Source organism: Pelodiscus sinensis, chromosome 6 (assembly GCF_049634645.1).
Source record: "Pelodiscus sinensis isolate JC-2024 chromosome 6, ASM4963464v1, whole genome shotgun sequence".
In the NCBI taxonomy this organism is placed as follows: domain Eukaryota; kingdom Metazoa; phylum Chordata; order Testudines; family Trionychidae; genus Pelodiscus; species Pelodiscus sinensis.
Window position 1 is genome coordinate 73,733,536 of NC_134716.1, and position 21,069 is coordinate 73,754,604.

Sequence of the window (21,069 nt, forward strand, 5' to 3'; positions counted from 1 at the left end):
TTCACTACTAATATTCAGCCAGAGTCTCTTTGGCACCAAAGCATGTTTGGGACAGGATAATAGTTACAACACTAAGGCTGCATCTAGACTGGCAAGTTTTTCCGCAAAAGCAGCTGCTTCAATAGATGGTACATGAGATTGGTTGATGGAGCACCTTGGTCTTTTTGACGTTCAATGTGAGGCTGAGATTCTCATATTCTCAGATTCTCAGTGAAGGTGCTTAAGATGGTCTGAAGAGCTACGGGGGAAAAGGAGTAGCAGTCATATTGTCATCTGTGTACTGGAGCTCCAGGATTGAAGTAGTCTTGGAGGTCTTGCTTTTGGCCCTCAGTTTCCTGAGGTTGAAAATCTTCCCATTCATTCTGTAGACAATCTTCACACCGTCTGGAAGCTTGCCATTAATGAGATGGAAGGTCATGGCAATAAAGATGCAGAACAATGCTGGGGCAATGATGCAGCCTTGTTTGACTCTCGTTTTCACCTCAAAGGGGTTGCTTCGAGATCTGTTGTTACTCAGCACTATGGCACTGTCATGAAGCAGACTCATGATACTGACGAATTTTTAGAGGCAACCGATCTTTAAGAAGATGGTTCACAGGGCACTATGATTGATTGAATCCAATGTCTTGGTCAGGTTGATGAAACTCATGGATAAGGCTTGATTTTGTTTGCGACATTTTTCTTGCAATTGTCAAGCAGTGAAGATCGTGGCCACAGTTCCTCAAAATGGTTGGAAGCCATACTGAGACTGGAAGAATTTATCTGGGTGTGGCAAGAGTTGATTGGCAAGGATTCAAGCTAAGTTTTTCCCTGCCATTGCGAGGAGGGAGATGCCGTGATAGTTTGCACAGTCCGATTTGCACAGTCTGATTTGTCACCCTTCTTGAAGAAAAGTCATTACAATGGGTAATGAAAATACATGATGATACTATTTAAAAGGAGTGCCAGTTCACAAGCCCAATTTCTTTGAAATTTCAGGAGAAGGTATTTTTCACATGAAATTTTTTTTTAAAATACTGTTTCTTAAAAATTTTGTCAATATTCAATTTTGATTGGATGTGAATTTTTTTAAAGGTATTTTTCACAAGATTAAGTTGGATGGAAACATTTTTCCGAGAGTATGTAGGGATAACATATTAATGTATTGAAAATGATTCCTCCAAATGGAAGTGACTCCCCATAATTTGTTCCCCACAACTTAAAGTGTTTAGATTTATTATTAATTCTTCTTCTTATTATTATTATTTGTTAAGATTGTTAAATGTTTAGATTTATTATTATTATTGCCCCTTTAGAATATAATGTATTAGGTCATGTAACTTAGAACTGTTAAGAATATAATCCCATGTATCCAGAAACAGCCCCCCCCCCCCCCCCCCCCCCCTGTGCCCCAGGGCATGCTCAAGCTTGTGCAAGGGGCTGCTTGAAATTGACATTGCAGAGATACATTGTAACAATGCATTGTCAAGGCACTAACTCTGGTATGGGAGCCAAGCCCTGTAATTGACTAAGGGCATTGTTACATAATTGACACCCTTCTCTTTAAAACATTGTAACTTTACTCAGCACTCAGAGAATGTTTTAAGCAATACCACCCAGAAACTTTTGTAACTACAACTTTTATTATTATACAAAATACTGTATGGGAAACATTAATTAGGGAATGTATGTAAGAGAGAGAGAGAGAGTGCTTGGACGATGAATGAATGGTTCTGAGAGGTGCCAGCCTGAGAATACAGCAACAAAGGGCTGAAGAAGGCGTCAGGTGCCAGTGCAACCAAAAGGTGTCAAGTGGAGAAAACCAAGTACTGGAGGTCCACCCGATGAGATCACTGATGAGCACCTGGCAGCCACCCTGGAGACATCAGCATGATGCAGCAATTTCCATAGACTGGCATAGGAAAAAATTCCTATAAGAACTGGACTAAAAAACTATGGAATCAGAGTCCAAGGTTCTGCTGCCAGCCTACCAGGAGCTTCAGATGCGCATCTGATCAGGACTTCACTCCCCACTACCATCCTTGTGTACAAAGTACCTGGCCAGTATTCTGTCACAAGCAACTTCCAGGCTGGTAACTATAACAAATACACAGAACCTGAATGAATGTTTATATGTATAAGGGTTAAGTAGTTAAACAACGTTGTTTGCTTCTATCTTTTCTTTATTTTTTTATTATCTTTACAATAAATGTGGCTTTTTGCCTTATCCCCCTCATAAGATCCTGTTGCTTTCATTGGTATAACATTAAGAGCAAACAGTACAGAGAAGTAATCAGTCTTAAGTTGTGGGGGTTTTGTGACTTTGGGTTTGGTTTTGGAAAGCAGTATGTATCTTGGGATCATCTTCTTAGTGCTTTGAAGCAGGGTCATAGCTATCATCATGCAGCGTAGTAGCTCCATTACTCTATGCTTGAATCAAAGTAAGGGAGGGTAAGACAGAGTTCTGTAACCTCTTGCCTTGTTAAATTAAATACCATCTGATTTCTGAAAATTACATACATCACAGAGCTTTTGCAGTACTATCCCTTTTCTGTGTAAGTTTTCGCCTAATGTTGTTCTGACAAAAGATAGCCCCCAGAGAGGGTCCACATATCAGTTGTTTGACAACAGGCCCACATGTTGGCTGTGATGAATTTTCTTTCCCAGGTAACTCCCCAGCAAACACTAAGAGCATCTGAGGCTGAATGCGAGCTCTTCTCAGTTTGGAAGAAAAGAAAAAAAAAGAAAGAATAAGTATTATGGAATTTAGTCCAAGCCAGCAAGCAGGACACTAATCAGACTGTCAGTTGGAGGAAGATAAGGACAGGCAATTTAAAAGAGAAAGTAAGTGCAAAATTGCACATAGTAGCATATTTAGATGCTTGACTTCCTTTCTAAGTAGTTACCACTGTTAACGTAAGCATAACAATCTGACCCGAGAAGGCAGTGTCTTAAGGGCAAATTAAGGTCCTCATCCAGCAAACCACTTAAGCATGTACACAATTTTAAGCATGCTAGCAGACTCTGAAATTATACTGGTCATGTGCTTAAAGTTACACACGTTTGAGTGTGTTGTTGGACCAAGACTACTGACACAGCACAATGGTGAAGCTCATGCTGTTACAACTGTTCTGCCTTCTGAACTTCCTACTGACCACTAATAATCTGTGTGTGCTCTTTAGCTCTCTCCCCATTAACATGAGCGATATTACTGAAGTCTTTACTGATACCATAATATGCCTGAAGAATCCACCATTTGAAACTCACTAGCAGTACCCACATTACCTGTGCCCCTGACTGAGGCTCTGTCTTACTTTATGGCAGCATGTTTAATAGGTGCAGCTACACACTGAAGCAAGAAGAAGTAAAAAAAACTCTGGTGTGGGGGCAGCAGCAGGGAAAGGTTTCAACAAGAGGTGTCCCTGGAGCCTTTACCTACTACCTTTTCTGCCCCCCACCCGCTCCATTGTCAGCTGCTGGAGCCTTTTATTGCCTCGGGTAGGCAAGAGGACATTATTCTGCTAAAGTTAGCAGGAGGCACTATTTAAGTATGTGGAGAGCTAGACAGGGAATCTACCCTGGCATGTCTTTACTTATCTATGCTGTGCATTACCTTCTACACGGCTCTTCATACCCAAACTGGGATGTGCATGTACTGGCTATAGCCTTAATACCATGTAGGTACTAAATAAGATATCTTGGTAAAATACAGTAATTTACACCTCTGCTCTTTTGGTGGCAGTATTCTGGAGATAGAATTGCATTATTATTGTTACCCTTTTTTTACACAAACAGCTAATCAAAGTTTGGCACTGTGAAGCTGCTCCCACTGTGAATAGAATGTAATGGACTCTGGTATTTTCTTTGATGCATTCCTATTTGAAAAGGAGTAGACCTACTTCTCCAAGTTTATCCAAGATTCCTGAGGTACTAAATAAAGCCTCCTAAGATTCCACAAAGGACTCTTTACCTTGTATATTGGCATATTAGAAACAGGATACTATTGCATATCTTTAATGTATCAAGTTAGTTAGCCTGCATAAGTCAGGGCTGTATGAATCTACAGATTATATTTAGGGGAGTGCAGGCCTTAGTTCACAAAAAAAGTCTCACAAAGTCTATAGGCACAAGACAGCACACATTCAGGGGGGCTAATATTTCCTAAGGTGAACATACACTAGATTCTTTGAAATATTGGAAAATGCAATGTTGTTGTTAAGCCCAAGACTAACTCAGACAGAAACTGAAGCCTTCTCCAAGAACCAGAGTAAAAACAAAACCAAACCACGAAACCAAAACAAAACAACCTTTTGCTGACTTTCTGTAGCACATGGCTCAGTCAATCTAAAAAACATAGGCAACATCACACAATTTCAAGCAACTGACTGATCACAATGAATCCAGATCAAAAACTGAAACATGCACTTCAAAAAATAGTAGCAACATTTTTGCTGACATCCTGATCTCTAAGCATTATACCTCAATAGCTACTGATAGCCCAGCAAATGGTCTAAATGGCCTTTGACATTCACAGAAATGACAAATTTAAATATGGACAATGTGGTTTTGTAGGAGCTGCATAAACCCCTTAAAAACCCCCCGAGACTCTTCATTCTTCTACAAACAATACAAAGAATGACCGCAAATGGCTTTTTGCAGGATACAGTGTGTTTGTCCAAAGGCAGCGGAGAGTTTAATGTAAAACATTCTGCAGCTCTGCTTGATTTCACATTTATATAATACAATTGTAGAATTTCACAGATAGTTTTATAGAGGAGTTGATAGTTAAAAGGCACATGATATAAAATAAAATGTACCATAAATGGGTTTTTAAAAAGTAGTAAGATATTTTAATGTTCCAGTGTTTGAATAAATTATTTTCACTTTAGTTTAAGTGGCATGAGTGCTATTGCAAGTTTAATTGTTGAAGTGAAATATACATTTTTATAAACTTTTCCCAACATTACTGTTAAAATTTCCAAGTACCAATGAAAAAATATTTCATGCCTTCCTGAGTCCTATTTTATATGAAGTGGTTTTCATGTATTTATGCAAAGATGCATCTAAAAGTGAACTTGTCTTTAACTAATTTAGTTCTATAACATTGTTCTGGTCCACAGTGTGCTTTCTGTAATTGTTATTTGCATTTTATTTGCTACCTGCCACAATAAAAAAAAAAAATTCTAAACTAGAAATAAAAAGTTGGGGTTGATTTCTCTGTGGGACTCATCATTCTGTTTTGTTAACACAACTTCTGTAGACATCAGACAAATGAGGTTATTCATCTTGCTTCAATCAATAAAAAAAGGGGTAACCAAAATAACTTTTCTTTCAAATTCCTGGCTGCCCCAATACTAAACACCAATGATGTGTAGAAAAACTCCCTCATAACTCCTTGCCTGATAAATGAGTAGGAAAAGTTTGACAGATCAGAATGATACGAAGCAGCCTAAAACATTTGGCACAATGTGCGTCTGGCATACAGAGACTGCCTGTCAAATGCCTATGACTCCATACAGCAGCTAGGGACCCTATGGAGCAGCAGATGGACCATTAAGGTAGTATTAATGTAGATGCCATCAGTTTTCAGTTCTGACTGGGACATACTCTTTAGAACTATGAGCAGCTGCTGCCATTTATTGTGACAGCTTCCTGCTAACTTTTGCCAACTGGCACAATCTGACTCTCTGTACCTGAGCTATTAAATGTGTGACTTCCACCATTTTATTTCTCCAGAGAACTCTTTTAATAATCCTCTAAAGAAGGGATGAGGCATTTATCAGCAAAGTGAATATAGTACAGTTCTGTTGCCTTTTTACAGTGCTGTATACAGTATTTTACAGATGCTAAGTAAATAAACATGCTGCATCAGATTTTTATTTTTATACAGTCAAGAGGGAAATTCTTGAGCTGTATTTAAATTAGAAAAGTTAGATTATGTTTTTAACTATTGATTTATAAACTATTGACAAGCCAACAAACAAAAAATAGTTAAACATTGATGGCGTGCATAACATAGCAATTAGTAACCCCAAAGTAAGGAGTCTTTGACTTCTGTTTTCTGATTCAATGGGGGTAGGTCAATATTACTATTTTTAAGAGAAATTTTGCACACCTGGGGGTATATTTAAGGTCTCAAAAGAGACATTTAGATAACAAAAGCTGTCCATTCTTGTAATGTCTCTACTGCACATCAAGAACAATACATTATAAATTATAAGTGATCGTGCATGTGTTATCACATACACAATTTCAGCAAAATATGCTACAATATTACTGGCAGATTTAAAAAAACGCTTGCATATTTCTTTGATCCTGCAAGACTTCTAGGGATGCAGCATTACATCATTGTTTTATCATGCCAAACAAAAAAGCTAACTATACAGTACAGCATAAGGGTTTGACACACAATGCAACCACAGCCAGTCATCATAAAAATGGCTGGCAGACATTCATTATGCTGAGCTAACATATTTTCTATTTCAAATCTTCCTGTAATCTAATAGGTATACTTCTATAATGGATTTCAGCTGTTTGATACTGTGCTTCTTCACACACCTATTTTCCTTTTTTAAAGATGTTGATTTATGAAATAAGTACCATTAAGAATACATTCAAGATGAAATAGTTGAGCCTGCATACAATGGGAAAATTATAAATTAAACATAGCTAACATTAATAAATCTTGTATCATTGACACAAGAAAACATTTTAAGTTTATTTTTATTGAACCTATTTCAAAAGTTATTAAACTTTACATACCTTATATTCTATACATTTTACTTATAAACAAAAGAAAATATAGGAATATTTTAAACCTCTGTAAAATGAAAATTTCCATAAAAAATGTTAGTTCAAGTGGACTGAATAGATATCAGTGTAGAACAAATTATTTTAAAGGAACAAACAGCAATACACTAAATAGGACAATCCTAGAAAGCCAAAGAGGATGTTCAGCATCTAGTACCATTCTTAGTAAGACATCCTTATTCACTACAACATTTTAGCATAGGCTAGCATGCCATAAAGTTAATAAGACTTAAAGGCCTCATTCAGGAAAGAATCTCACATACTTAGCGCTATGTATCTGCTCAAGTCTCTTTCAAATCAATAGGATTTAAACACGTGCTTAAGTGCTGTATTCAGAATATTAAGGCATTTCTTCAGGAGAGTGAGTGCTGTCAACTTAACCACCATGAAGACACTGTAGTAAGTAGACCTAAGTGTGTCAACTTCGACTACATTATTCATATAGCTGAAGTTGCTTAACTTACGTCAATAGCCCACAGTAGTGTACACAAGGCCTACCAGATGCTGTAAGTTAAAGAGAGCGCGTGCATTATACACAGTCACCTTACACATACCCAGTTAAATACCAGCTAAATGAAACCACACAACATGTTATTTTATTAAATATCAATTCCAAGCCTCAGACACTCAGAACAAATTAAGCAAACTACCTTTGCAGTATCACAGTAATATGTACTTGGTATAGCAATAGGACGTTTAATAGTCTCTCATGAAACATTACATTTAATCCATTCACAATGTTATTCCAGCATGTACAAATTAATACATCCAGACTACACCAAGGTGGGGGAGTTACTTCTGTTGTCAAGGTTGCAGTAATAATATTTGCTTCCTTAGGGAGAATTTGCATAAATATTCTATGGAATTGTCAACTAAACATGTGTGTTGGGCAAAATATGAAAGAAAGAGGGCTAAATTCAAATAACCAAGCCCCAATTTTTACTGTATATCATTTGTCTGCCACCAGTTTGAAATATTAGATATAATTCTGTCTTTCAGCTGAGCTATTTCATGAAGCTACGAAAATGTAAGGATGAGGGTCCAAATCAGTGTAGAAAGATGTTCCCAGAATAGAATTCCCATCAGAACCACATGAACTGAATCCTATTCTTGCAACTTCAAGCACAAAAGGCAAGGAGTGAATAGTCATTCAAAGAGAACTACCTTCTTGCCCTGCAGGTCAAGCATTGAAAAATATTGGCAAAGCAAAGTGAAAAAGATTGCATAGCAGTTGCCTGTCCTGTGAATAAAAATGGGTCTTCAGTTTCCAGAGCACTCAATCTAGCTCTTTTCATGAACACTAAATCCACTTAAAAATATCAAAGTTCATAAGGACAGCTTGTGGCTTAGGTTCATGATAGGAACAGTTTTTCGAGGATTAAGACATGTTAAACTGCTGCTGCTCCATACTAGGACAGGTCACTGCCTGGATTGAAACAGTATAGGAACAAGGATCATTCTTAATTTGCAGTGGATTTTGTGTGAATTTTTGGGGGAGTGTGAAATCAGGTCCAATTTTGGAAGGTACTAAGAACTCTTACCTCTCATTGGCTTCAATAGAAACTGAGAGGAGTGAGAAACTTGTAGTTTCAACCCTTTCTACCTTCACATTGGTGACTGGAATATGAATTCCCTAACGTGAATAGTAAAGAACAAATTCCATTCTACTCAATTTCTAGGAATGAAAGAATGCTGCTTCCTTTCTTCAACTCCAGTTCAAAGGCTTACAGTTTCCTTTAAGAAATACCTGCTTCCTTTCATCAATGTGCATATTTTATTAGTTTCAAAAGCATACTAATATCCTTTGTGACTTCAGTTAAGATAAATAGAAATAATTGGAAGAGTGACAGCTAAATTATTAGAAGATGGTATTTAAAACTCACAGTACAAACTAAGAATAAAAGAGGGTAGCATCAGTAGGTATTCCTCAGAGATAATTATGAAGAATGTAGCATTTTTACCTCAGTGGAGACAGATTATTTATCAGAGTGTTTTAAAAAAATACCAAACATAAAGTTAGAAAATACCATCCATTCATTTTTGCCCTAAACTGCAGGTAATAAACTATTACATTAATTGCTTTCACCAGAAATACCACCACAAAAGGTAAGAACTCAAATGTATAAACAGTTGACTTTAAGCATTTTTATCATTGTTGTATTTCGTATGTCTTCATTAATTACACAGAGCCTCAATCTACTGTCACATACTTCAATGTAAATCAAGAGTAATTCAGATGTGAACAGAGCTATGATAGCATAAAAGTGTTGCAAGAGATGTCCAGATTAGATCCATAATGCATACCATAACCTTGTACTCATGATGGAAGAATGATACCTTAAGATCCTTAACTCTCTCTTTTTGCCAGACATCTAACACAATGAAGACTGTATAATTTAACCAAATTCAGACATATCAGAAAAATAGACATGGCTAAAGGCAGGCTATACAGGGTACCCAAGGCTACAGATAGCAACATGTGTTTTATGAAAACTATTTCAAGATAGTTTATAAGCTTCCTAGTCATTTCATTATGCCAAGTTGGAGTGGTATTGTCTGATGGACATTTCTTTGGATACATAGTGTGGGGATGGGTTCCATAGAAACACCTGTTACTAATATAGGACATCTGCCAGAGCACAAACATTAAATAACCAATAACATAAAAGATAGCAGACATCTTCCAGTAATGTCATTTGTCACAAATAGTTACACTACGGTTCTCCCAGCCTATCACATTACTTGTTGTCATCTGAGAGATTATATTTCTAGAAGTGGATAAATACAAACTACATCATTTTGTGGCATGTGGCTTTGGAGAAAAAGGCTGTAGTTTCAGCTATGGGATGCCACCAAGCTGTGCCATTTCACTGCCAACTTTTGGGGAACCACAGTTCAAAGACTATGTGTGACATACCTGCCTTTCATATCAAAGACATATGTGTCAAAAAATACTTCAAGTCTCTTTTCATATTTTAGATCAGCATTTTATATTTAGGTTTTTATTCTCAGTCTTTCGTGCCGGGCTAAAAACTGGAAGGAAACGTGTTTCCATTTCACTCATCCCAAAAAGAAAAATTTTTCTATCATCTGATAAAAAATTTTTTTTTTCCAAGTATGTATATGATTATTCCTACATCATCATGCCTTTCTCTTGAGATTTTTAGTGCTGATCTGGCACTTTGTTTCCTAAACATTCTCCCTTGAAATCACATAGACCATGTGAGTGCAAAGTTGAGTGTTACAAGATGACAAATTTACCATGAAGAAGCAGGGATTATCCAAAATCCAGGAGACAATGGGCCTGACCTTCATCTGCAGTGAATGCAATGATTTATAAAAGCTTAACATTTCACCAAAATATGCTAAATTTATTCATGTAAATACTCGTCAATTAAGTGTTGCCAACCACACTGCACAACAAGAGGATGTGAACTTGCAACACTTCATTTCTTACAGCAAAAGCTACTTGTGTGGTATAGTTTTTAAAAATCTGACCTTTTTTGCTTTCACCATCTGAAATAGGAATGATAGTTGGATCTTTTTTTGAGTAAAGTTTTGCAGTATAGAAATATTTCAAAGAGCATAAGTTAAACATTTTACTAAACAATAAATATAGCAACAAATTCACACAGCAGGATTACTCCAAATGAGATCTCAATTTTAAATAAAGTTGTTTAGCATCACTTAGCAGTTCAATAGGCCTTTTTATATGGATGATATAATGAAATAGTGTGACAAACATGAGGGTGCCTCTTAGTAATTGCTCAGACTGTATTGTGACTTGCCACTGGTCTTTGTGTTTTCTGCAGGACTCTTTTTTGATTAAATGCTTTCAAATAGATGATTGTCTGGGATAATCCAGGAGGAGTAAGGAGATGTTGGAAGATGGTCATCTACGAGCTTCCAATTGAAAAATCATTAAGGGACAATGAGAGAATTAATGCTGATTGTTCTGTAGCCCTTCCAACAGTCTACAGAAGACGTTTGATCAGGGAAGGCCAAATTCAGAATCACCCTGTGAACAAAGAAACTTTGCTACATTTAAAAAGGTGAGGGGAGGAAGACCAGACTGGGAGAAGTTGAGACTGACTACGTTACCATTATGGGATGATGGTAGTTTAGATATTTATTATTATTATTTTAGAGAGTATTGCCTCTGATGCTTTGTTCCATTTGCTAACAAAAATTTTTTGTTTTAAAAAGATTGGGAGGCTGTTTGCCATTGTCATGGTCATCTTGAGGTAAACCAGGGCAAATGTTCACTGGAGAGGGGACACTCGGCTATGTCTAGACTACCCAAAAGATTTGAAAGAGGATGTGAAAATTCCACGGGAATTTGCATATCTTCTTCCAATCTCACTTTTGAAAGTGAAAGTAGTCAGGACGGGGCTTTTTTGGCAACTTTCCCCCTTTTTTGAAAAGCTGCTCTTCCTCAAAAAATGAGGTTTACATGGCTTTTTGAAAAAGGGGGGGTTGACAAAAAAGCCGCCTCCCGACTACTTTCACTTTCAAAACAAAGCTTTCCAGCAGAATTTACATATCCTCTTCTGAATCTTCCACATAGTCTAGATGGGTCAGAAACCAGAGAGACAAGAAATGAAGCCTCTGACGTAAAACTGTGGCAACTAGATATTGTTTTATGTTTATATGTTCAGTTACTCTGAATTTACTCTTAGTTTTGTTTTTATTGGGTTTTGATTATCTGGATTTTATATTTATTATTATAGTAGATATTCTGGATGGGGATGAAGCCAAAGTATTTTATATGCCCCGTAATGTTACTGCAATTTGCTGAATTGTTTTATACCAATTTAACAATACAAACACTTACAGTAGTTTTAAAACATGCACATTCCCACACCTGTTTTTATGTAACAAATATGAGGAACTGTCACAGATTGAGATGTCAATAGAGGTGGTTTTGGAACAACATTGAGTAAACAGTAGAAGTAACTATTCAGCCAAGAGTTCTGAAAGGACTCAAACACAAAATTGCACAACTACTACCACTTAAAAATCAGCCTCTGTATCAGATGATTAGAAAATAGCTCATTTAAAAAAAATATTCAGAGAAACTTAGCAATTACAGGCCAGTAAGCCTAAAAGCAGTACCAGGGAAATTAGTTGAACGAATTAGCCAACAGTTACGTTAACAATATATGTTGGGAGAGAGACAACATGGCTGTTGTAAAGGGAATCCCTCTAAGAATTTTATGCCTCAAACAACTATGAGAATTCTAGGCAGGTGCCAATAAGCATGGGGGAAAAGGGTGATCCAGTGTACTTGGGCTTTTGGAAAGTCTTTCACCAAGTCCTACATGAAAGGCTCTTAAGCAAAGTAAGCAATCATGGATAAAAGAGGAGGTCCTCTCCATAGCTATTTAAAAGACACAAAACAAAGGATAGGAATAAATGGCCAGTTGTCATTATGGAGTAAGTAAATAGTGGGCTTCCACAAAGAGCTATACTGGGACATATTCAGAAATAATTTAGAAAAGGAGTTAAACAGTGAGATAACAAAGTTTGCTGAGGATACAAAATAACCTAATTTAGTAAATCAAATTCAGTCTGAAGAGGTACAAAGGAATCTCACTGGGCAACATCATGGCGGAGGAAGACCAACACTGAAAAAATGTCAGTTATATGTACAAGATGATGGGGGTCTAAATTAGCTGTTACCATTCAAGATCTTAGCATGATTATGGATAGATCTTTAAAAATATCTGCTCAAATGTACAGCAGTACTAAAAAAAAAAAAAAATCTAAAAGAATGTTAGGTACCATTAGGAAAGAGGTAGACAAGTCAAAATATTGTAAGGCAGCTAAATAAATCCATGGTTCACACTCACATAGAAATACGTGCAGTACTCAAGGTATCTCATCTAAAAAAATATTAGAATTGGAAAAGGCAGAGAGAGAGAAGCAACAAAAATGAATAGTAGTATGGAACAAATGGAGAAGTTAAAAGAACAGTCCTCTATTTTCCAAACTGCACAGTCTAAGGGTAAAACCATATTTTAAAGTATTTCTTTAGTTTTAGCATTTCCAACGCAAATATTTTGTCTTTTTTTAACTCATACCTTTCAAAATAAGTATGTTATAGTGTTAATATCCACAAAATCTTAGGTGGTCTGGCTTTGCTTGTATAGTGGGGGAGGGGAAATCATACTTCCTAGAAAGTTTATTCTGGCCTTAGCTGTGGTAAAGCTTTGTGCCACAGTCAAAATACAGGGAAATAGAAAACATCCATCATTCAGAAGTTCATGTAACATCTACTCAAGAAAGAAAACTGAGTAAGCTAGTGTTATGTTTAAATGGAAGGAAGGCCTTTTATTTTATACTCAAAGCCTGACACCAAATTTAAAAATAGCAGCTATGAATGAATTAAATTCTTAATTCTTAAATTCTTTAACTGATTAAAGCAAAAGTCACCTTCTTTCCACAGGATCCTGCTATAGGAAATCAGTGTTGTATACTAACAAATAAATAGTCATTGGGTTCACTGAAAACCTGTCTCTCCAGGAAGAAAGTCAAGGTCTTCAACTTCTGAGTCCAACATAAACTCTGTTTCTGTGAACAGGCAGTATCCCACAGGGATTGCTTCCATCTCCAAAACCTCTTGCAAGTGTTAGCAGAAAGAACTACTCTCAAGCAGCATATTCAAATCAAATTCTATTCATGAATGACACACGTAAGTTTCATTTTTATCAGGACAGAAGAGATTAGTTCAGCAGTAGAGAACATTTCTCTGAGTGCATGCAGCCTGTGAGTTTTGCTTTAATAAATTCCTAAGCACTTTGACTGAAATGATTAGACACTACAGTTAATTAGTCTTAACTTTTTTTTCTTCCAGGCTTACTTTTAATACAGCTGAAACAATTAGATTCACTAAGAGAAATGAGCAATGTCTTTTCATACCATATTTCCCATAACACAACTTCCTGTTGAAAATCATTAAACAGCCAACAGATGCATTTTGTTTTCTTCTTGAACACACATGAGCAATTCTTTTTCCAAGGGCAAAAGTAACATTAATTTTTGCTCCTTCTCTAGCTCATCCTACTCTGACACCACTTAAAATTCTATTTCACTTAACTAAATAATTTTGGGTTCTTTTTTTTTTCGCTTTTACTGTTACTGAGCCTTTTCCACATCACTTGCATCCACACAAAACACAGATAGCATACATCACACAAGTTTTTGGATAGGAAAGGAATCTTGAAGATTACACCATGAACAAGGCAATGACAGATTTTTAACAAAAGATAGCAGCATAAATTCTGAAGATAACTGAGTATGTGGCAATTATCTTCCAGGCAACTACATTTAGCCAGCCCTTATTCTAGATTTAAAGCTGTTAGAAAGTTTTGTTTTGTTGTTTTTATTTCCCCCTTTTTGTTTCAGCAGTGAAATGCAAAGCATATAGACTTTGTTGTCACGCTTTTTTGCTGGCATATTTCCACAGCCAATTCCATTCATGCAGAAAAGGTATGAAATTCCATCATTCGAGCATGACATCTCAAAATTCAAACTTAATGAGAGCTTTGGCAGCTTCTGTCGAAGGCAGACAGTGATTAACAAAACACTTCAGAGTACAAGGCACAGCAGTGCTCAAAGAAAACAGTGATGATCTCCACTTAATTGTAGAAAAGCCCAAAGCATCTGCCAGCAGAGGAGAGCTGGAGCCATAAGGAGCTATTGCTCAGATAGGCTGTCATCTCCAGAGATCAACAACCATATGCTCAGCTCAAGCGCAAACTCCAAAGAAGTTAATTTTCTGACAAAATACAGGGATAAATATGACATTCAAACAAGTGTGCTCACTCATCCTGAACACACGTTCATCTGTACGTATCAGATTTATGCATCGTTTAAACACAAGCAAATATAATTTGTTTGGAACACAAACACTGCTGTATGAGCACAGGTATAATTAATCTTTGTCCGCTCCACAGGTTCCTGTGTTCTCCTGGTTAGCCATGCTTACAGTAAACTTTTGATGAATGGAATTGGTTACTTGTTGCATTCCACCTACTGTATACTACAAAAAGTATAATACTTTCCTTTCTAGCTACCTGGAACAAATGTATTTATTTCAACCTTTGCTGAAGCAATAGATTTTAGACAGTGTTTTATGACAATATAAAATTCATTTTCAACAGTCCAGGCACATTGAGAAACCTTGAGCAAACTCACGTGGCAAGCAAGAAAGATTAAAGTAATCAAAGCTTAAAAGTATAGGGAAAGCTCAGTTAATGTCTATTCACTATTTCATGGTCATTGTCAGCAATTGGACATATACTATTAAAATCAGATGTCTGACAGTAAGGAATTAATGGAAGGGAATGGGAATTACAAAAACTGATCTAATAGGAAAACACATTATTGAATATAAAGTAGAAAATATATCCTTAGACTGAAAGTATCTATCTACCCAAAAAGTGTTTTAAACAAACCAATTGGCTGGAATGCCTTCCTTCCACTGGCAATATTTTGCTCTTTCCTAATCTCTCCCATAGTATTTTAGATTGCATTCGATTAGCTGGATCTGTTCTAAAGGCTCTCTCACAGTTGTTGCAAACTAAAATTGCTTCTCTACTACACGCATAGTAAAGTGTTCCAGATGCAATGGTTCAGCCTCTTTTGTTCCTATCACTTGTACTTGGGAGTTGCTTGGCACCATGAAGCATGTACTTCAGAAACCCACAAAGTCCTGGACAAGTCATATTAACTTGCTTGTTAATCCTTTACAATGTTGAATGTGACAAGCAGCCATGCAATACAGTCAGTGTCCCTGAAAACTTCCTTTAATTAAATGAAGTTAGTAAACTGAGGCACAGCAAGCTTTTCACATGGATCAGCAGTTGGACCAACTGGGCCTTTCTGCAAAGCAGATATTTGCTTTTGTATCTGCAAGTAAGCTAGCAATAGTCAGGTTTTTTGGGCTGCATTTGTAGTAGAAACATGCACTGATGTGTATAATTAACTTCAAGTAGCACAATATTGCAAGAGCTGTGTTTATTTGGAACCATAAGAACATAAAAAGTATAGAACTGCATTGAGGCACACAATTTTAGCAACTTCCTTAATCTCTGCTCTCAAGAGTTTCCTGACTGGTGCTGCATCGTTTACCACTTAGGGAAATTGTAAAGCTTCATTTTTCATTTCCACTGACAACAGCATTTTACATGAGATCTGAGGACTTCACTTGCATTTTCAGTCACAAAACATTCAATGTTGACTTCATACTAGAGCAGACTACTTTCTTGAAGAGTGTGGAAGAACACCCGTAGAGGAAACAGTATTTAGCAGCTCTATTTATATATTGTGAATGTACTGAGAACAAAACAAAGGCTCTGTTGTGCTATCACACTGCAGAGGCAATAACATACAAAATAAAAATAAAAATAAAAATCTCTGCCAACTATATAAAAAATATAGATAATGTTGTGCCATTGCTCTCAATGGGCTGTTTTTGTGTGCCGCACAGTTTACAAGAGATGAAGCCAATGAAAGTCCACTACATCACAAAACAAATTCTCAATAAAAACAAAAATAGCTGCATTACTTCTCCACCAAATTCTTTCAATGCACTTGTAAGACAGCATGAATTCAATGTGTAAGCTTTTAAAATTATATTACATGGTTATTTTTATTTAAATACATGTAATGTCTTATTTATGTGTCAGAATGGATCTAGTAGAATAGCTATAAGAACAGCAAAAAAATCAGGTAAAAATGCTGTGGTTTGCAAAGAAAGGACATTTCTTAAGGCCCTGATTCAGAAAAGCATTTAAATACGTTTCACTAAATATATGAGTCCAATGTAGGTTCATGTGTGTTTTATGTGAAGTAGTGGCTTTAGGACAGTATCTGTCACTCTTCATAGTTGATTTCAGCTAAACTACAGTACTTAAAGAGCATTCAGTAAATCAAGATGAGTAAATGGTAAACTCTGGATCTTGGAAAGCAAATTTCTGAACTGTATCAACATGGCCAAAATTTCTGACCAGAAAGACAACTGGCAAACTCACAAAAAATGAATTCACACCTCTGTCTCCTGTAAAAAATCTCCACCTTATAGTTAATGAGCATATAACTGCAGATCACGCGTACACGTGCATAAAAGTAGGCTCTACAATAGAGTAAAAGTGTGTACATGTGATCTGCAGTTATATGCTCATTATAAGGTGGAGATTTTTTACAGGAAACAGAGGCATGAATTCATTTTTGTGAGTGTGCCAGTATAAAAGTAGGCTCTATAATAGGGCAAAAGTGTGTGTGTGTGTTTGTATTAACAAATAGGGCTTGTAATGGCATTTAACTGCAGATTTAGAGCCCATTCTCTCCTGTACATAAGCATACAATTAGTCCTTTTAATATCAATAGATTTATTCCCCCTCAAGTTATTATGTGTATAAGTATTTCTAGTATTGCAGCCTAAAATACAGAGCTGTAAACTTATTCAATAAGGAATACAAAACCATGTCTGAATAGTGCTCATTACATAACCTGAAGGGACTACAGACTACAAACTGTTCTAATTTAAGTCTGGCTGCTCTCAGTCCCATCAGAATGTTCCAGGACAGGGAATGCCTGGAGTGAAGAGGCATGTAATCATGCTCTTTTCCATAGCCACATCATCTATACCAAAGTCTGAGATTAGATGGCATTTCCATATGCCTTGGAAGAGAGATAAAAAAAGATGACCTAACACCATGAGTGGGGATTAATAACCCCATTAAAGACTACAGCAAAACTCCCATGAAGCCAAGATTTCACCCTAGCTCTCTTCACTATTTTCTGGGAAAAAATGCATACCTCTTTTCCCATTAACCAGCTAAGTGTCATGAAGATCAAGAACTAATAATCATCATACAATATCATTCTACCAATTCGGTCGTCTGTGCTTTAAGACATATAGAATTTAATGAGTAAAGGGAAATATGCTGTGATGCTCCTCAAGGGTACATGGTATTGAGAATCAACTCACTGCCATCTCCTCCTAGCATGACGACATCTTGCCTGTGTCAGCTGTGCAACCACCCCCTGACACCAGACTCTGGACCCACAAGACCTGTCTGCCAGGCATCACTTACGTGTTGCTAACCTATAGAGGGTATATACTAATCCTCGGGTTGGCAACCTTTGGCACACAACCCATTAGGGTAATCCACTCATGGGCTGCCATCCACAGAGACCACCCCCCACAGCATCCAGTGGCTGAAGACTGCCATTCCCAGCCAATGGGAGCTGCTAGAAGCAGTATAGGCCACAAGGACGTACTGGCTACTGCTTCCTACAACTCACATTGTCTGGGAATGGCAAACTTCAGCCACTGGGAGTTGAACCTGGTCAATGTAAAACTGACAGCCTGACAGCAGATTATCCTGATGGGACACATGGCGAAGGTTTCTGAGCTCTGTATTAACCCTCAAATTCTCTAAACATTCCCTGGGGCATCCAGACCCACTATTCCCCAAAGAACAATCCATTCCAACTTGTAAGATCAACCACAAGGATTACCAAGTTGCTTAAAATCATAGCACTTCAATATAATTATAGTGAAAACAAGGATATGTTTATTATCAAAGAACAGAGATTTCTAGGGACAGCAAGTGTGGATATTGAAAACAAAGTCATAAAATACTCTCTCAAGACTAAACATGTCGAGTTCTGTCCAACATTTTCAGCCAGGTCTGCCCAAGACCCCACTTTCCTGAAGCAAACTTGCTATCTATTTACTTCCTAGGTAAAAGATGACAGCATCTCTTCATTGTCCCACAAACTCTTTTTTTCACTTCCACTCAAGACCATCTTATCTGAAGTGGGTTTTGCCCACAAGAGCTGAGAAGAGTAGACATATTTTTGTTAGTTTCTAAGGTGCCACAGGACTACTCCCTACTCCCTCCCCCCCCCAAAAAAAATTGTTTTTAAATATATGCTACAGAAGACCTTTGACCTGAACCTCAAGATGGGTCTCCTATTCCCCTGGAAGTGCTTAGTTCCTCATTACATCTATCTTGCAAGTTTTTATAATTCTTTGTGAGCACTCATTTCAGACTGGTGAGGGCCACCTGTAGTGAACTATAATACTTCCAAGTAAACACACAAGTAAATGAACATTTCATGTCTGTTTTTCATCTTTGCTGGTGAACACAGATCATAAGAACCCAATTTTCAGTGAATACATAGCACCTTACAAAAGATCCATCCATGTGTTCCATAATGATACTGATGACCAGGATGAGTGGACCAGGATGCATATCACAAAGCCAGGAGATCACTATAAACTTTATGTATCTCCATCTGTGATCCTTGCAAATTGGCTCTAAGAGGTTCCTGTGTCATATTTGCTTTTAGCCAAATTAGTTTCTTAGGTTAGCCTCTTAAACAGCCAAAGTAGTGAAGAGGCCTTAGAGAGTATTATTCACCAGAGTTAGCAATAGTAGCAAGCTCCAGTGGAGTACTTCATTGTGAACATTACAGATATAAAATAAAGTCTTTCCAGTAGCTTTGGAGTACTCCACCTATGTTAGTAAATTGCAGGTGTATTAATGTATTTGAATGTTAAACATACCTTAGGCACAGTGTTCCAAAAGTTACTTAACTTTAACAGAGAGCCTGACTTCAGCATACAATTAATTACGCAGCAAAACAGAAAACTGTGGTCAGGATGAATCGGCAGAAAAACATATTCTTCAATGTGCTGCAGTATTGCTCTGTGTATTTAATTAACTTGCTCAATAAAATATTAGATTTTATATTTACGGTTAAATGAGATTTTAAACTCAGTAGGCTCCTCAACTGAAATTAACCATTTACTAGTAGCATAAGAAATTCTTCACTGTATTGCACAATAGTACAGAAGAGCTCATTTAGTCTCCCCTTTTAGAATTACATATTTTACCAAATGCTGAATTTGTTCATGGGAAGTTGTGAAAATGTTTAAAACTGATCAGGCAATGTCTTTAATATGTGCAGCCTATCAACTTTCATTCTGCCTTGGAAACCTTTCCTTCTGCATGCTCATAAAAAGTAGCCTTTTCCTCTCATGTTCATTTTATTTAAATTTTTAAAAAGCATTGCTGGAACTAAACAAATGTTACTAGTTTGTGCCATTTTAACATTTAAATTCATTGTTTGTGGAAAAATGCTGGATAAACATGACATGCAATGGAAGTGCAAGCTTTCACACTTTATTCCAAAGTGGAACTACCCTGATCACCAGAATGCTAATGGTAGTGGTGGCTTTTGTGGCAGAGAGAACACAAATCTGTTTCACACAAGACATTAGGCAGCCAGTCAGCTTTGTGCCTGAAGCTTCCCTTTTATAAGGAGCAGGTTGACGGACACACCCTGTCTCTCCTTTAGTTAGTAAAATACTGCACACTTCTCAGTGCGGTAGTCCCAGACATCTAATAATCAAGTTGCAACCTGATTAAACTTATGTTAAGTGTCTCTCATTCAACCTGAAAACCCAGTACCACTGATGAGAGTGGATGCATGAGACATTACAACTACGAAACTATGAAAAAGTGGCACCATTTCCAAACTGCACTGTTACATTGCTAATTTTCTGATGAGAAGTCAATTTATTTGCATCTTTACCTCAACCAGTGACCAACCCTATTTAATTCAATGGACTGGTCACATGCTTAAATAGAGCATGCACTTAAGTCTCTGCAGTATCAAAGCCTAGGATTTAACCCTTTCATGGCCTATACAAACTTTCATGATTACCTTTTTCCTTTGTGTTCATAAAGTGGGTGGGGTCCCTGAATACTACTGTAATGAAAAAGTAAAAGTTGACTTAACTGCAGACTGTGCCCTATAAGAGCAATGGAACAGGACTGCAGAAACACCTGACAATAGTTTACTGCCTCCCTATCACCTGAAGTCAAATAGTACCATTTGCTCAGGTAGATAGCTGTGCTATAGGAAACTCAAAATATTTTTAGTGTCATCAGTATTTTAACCACAAACTAAAGATTCAAATTGGTATGGGGGAAGACGATTAAATTACTCCTGAAAAAAGGAAAAATGGACATAAAACAAGGCAAATCTGATATAACTTGGAGAATTTCCAGCCTTAACTACAGCTGGTAATTTGTTTATACAAGATCAAATTATTTTCTTAGTAATAAGTCCAAACTAAAATTAGCTGAGGAAAGAGTTGTAAAGGCTAGTTCAATTCTAAATTTGCCCTTCCACTAAATTAGATATTCTCATTAAAAATCATGAGGCCACACAATGTAGAGAAGCAGAAATTCAGGA

The 21,069-nt window shown here is 36.9% G+C and overlaps 1 long non-coding RNA gene across 1 annotated transcript in view; it reads right to left on the bottom strand.

Annotated features, from left to right (window-relative positions):
• The window catches only part of LOC142829746 (uncharacterized), a 310,346-nt gene that overhangs the window by 288,678 nt on the left and 599 nt on the right, over positions 1 to 21,069 (bottom strand). The gene's annotated exons all lie outside the window — the stretch shown is intronic.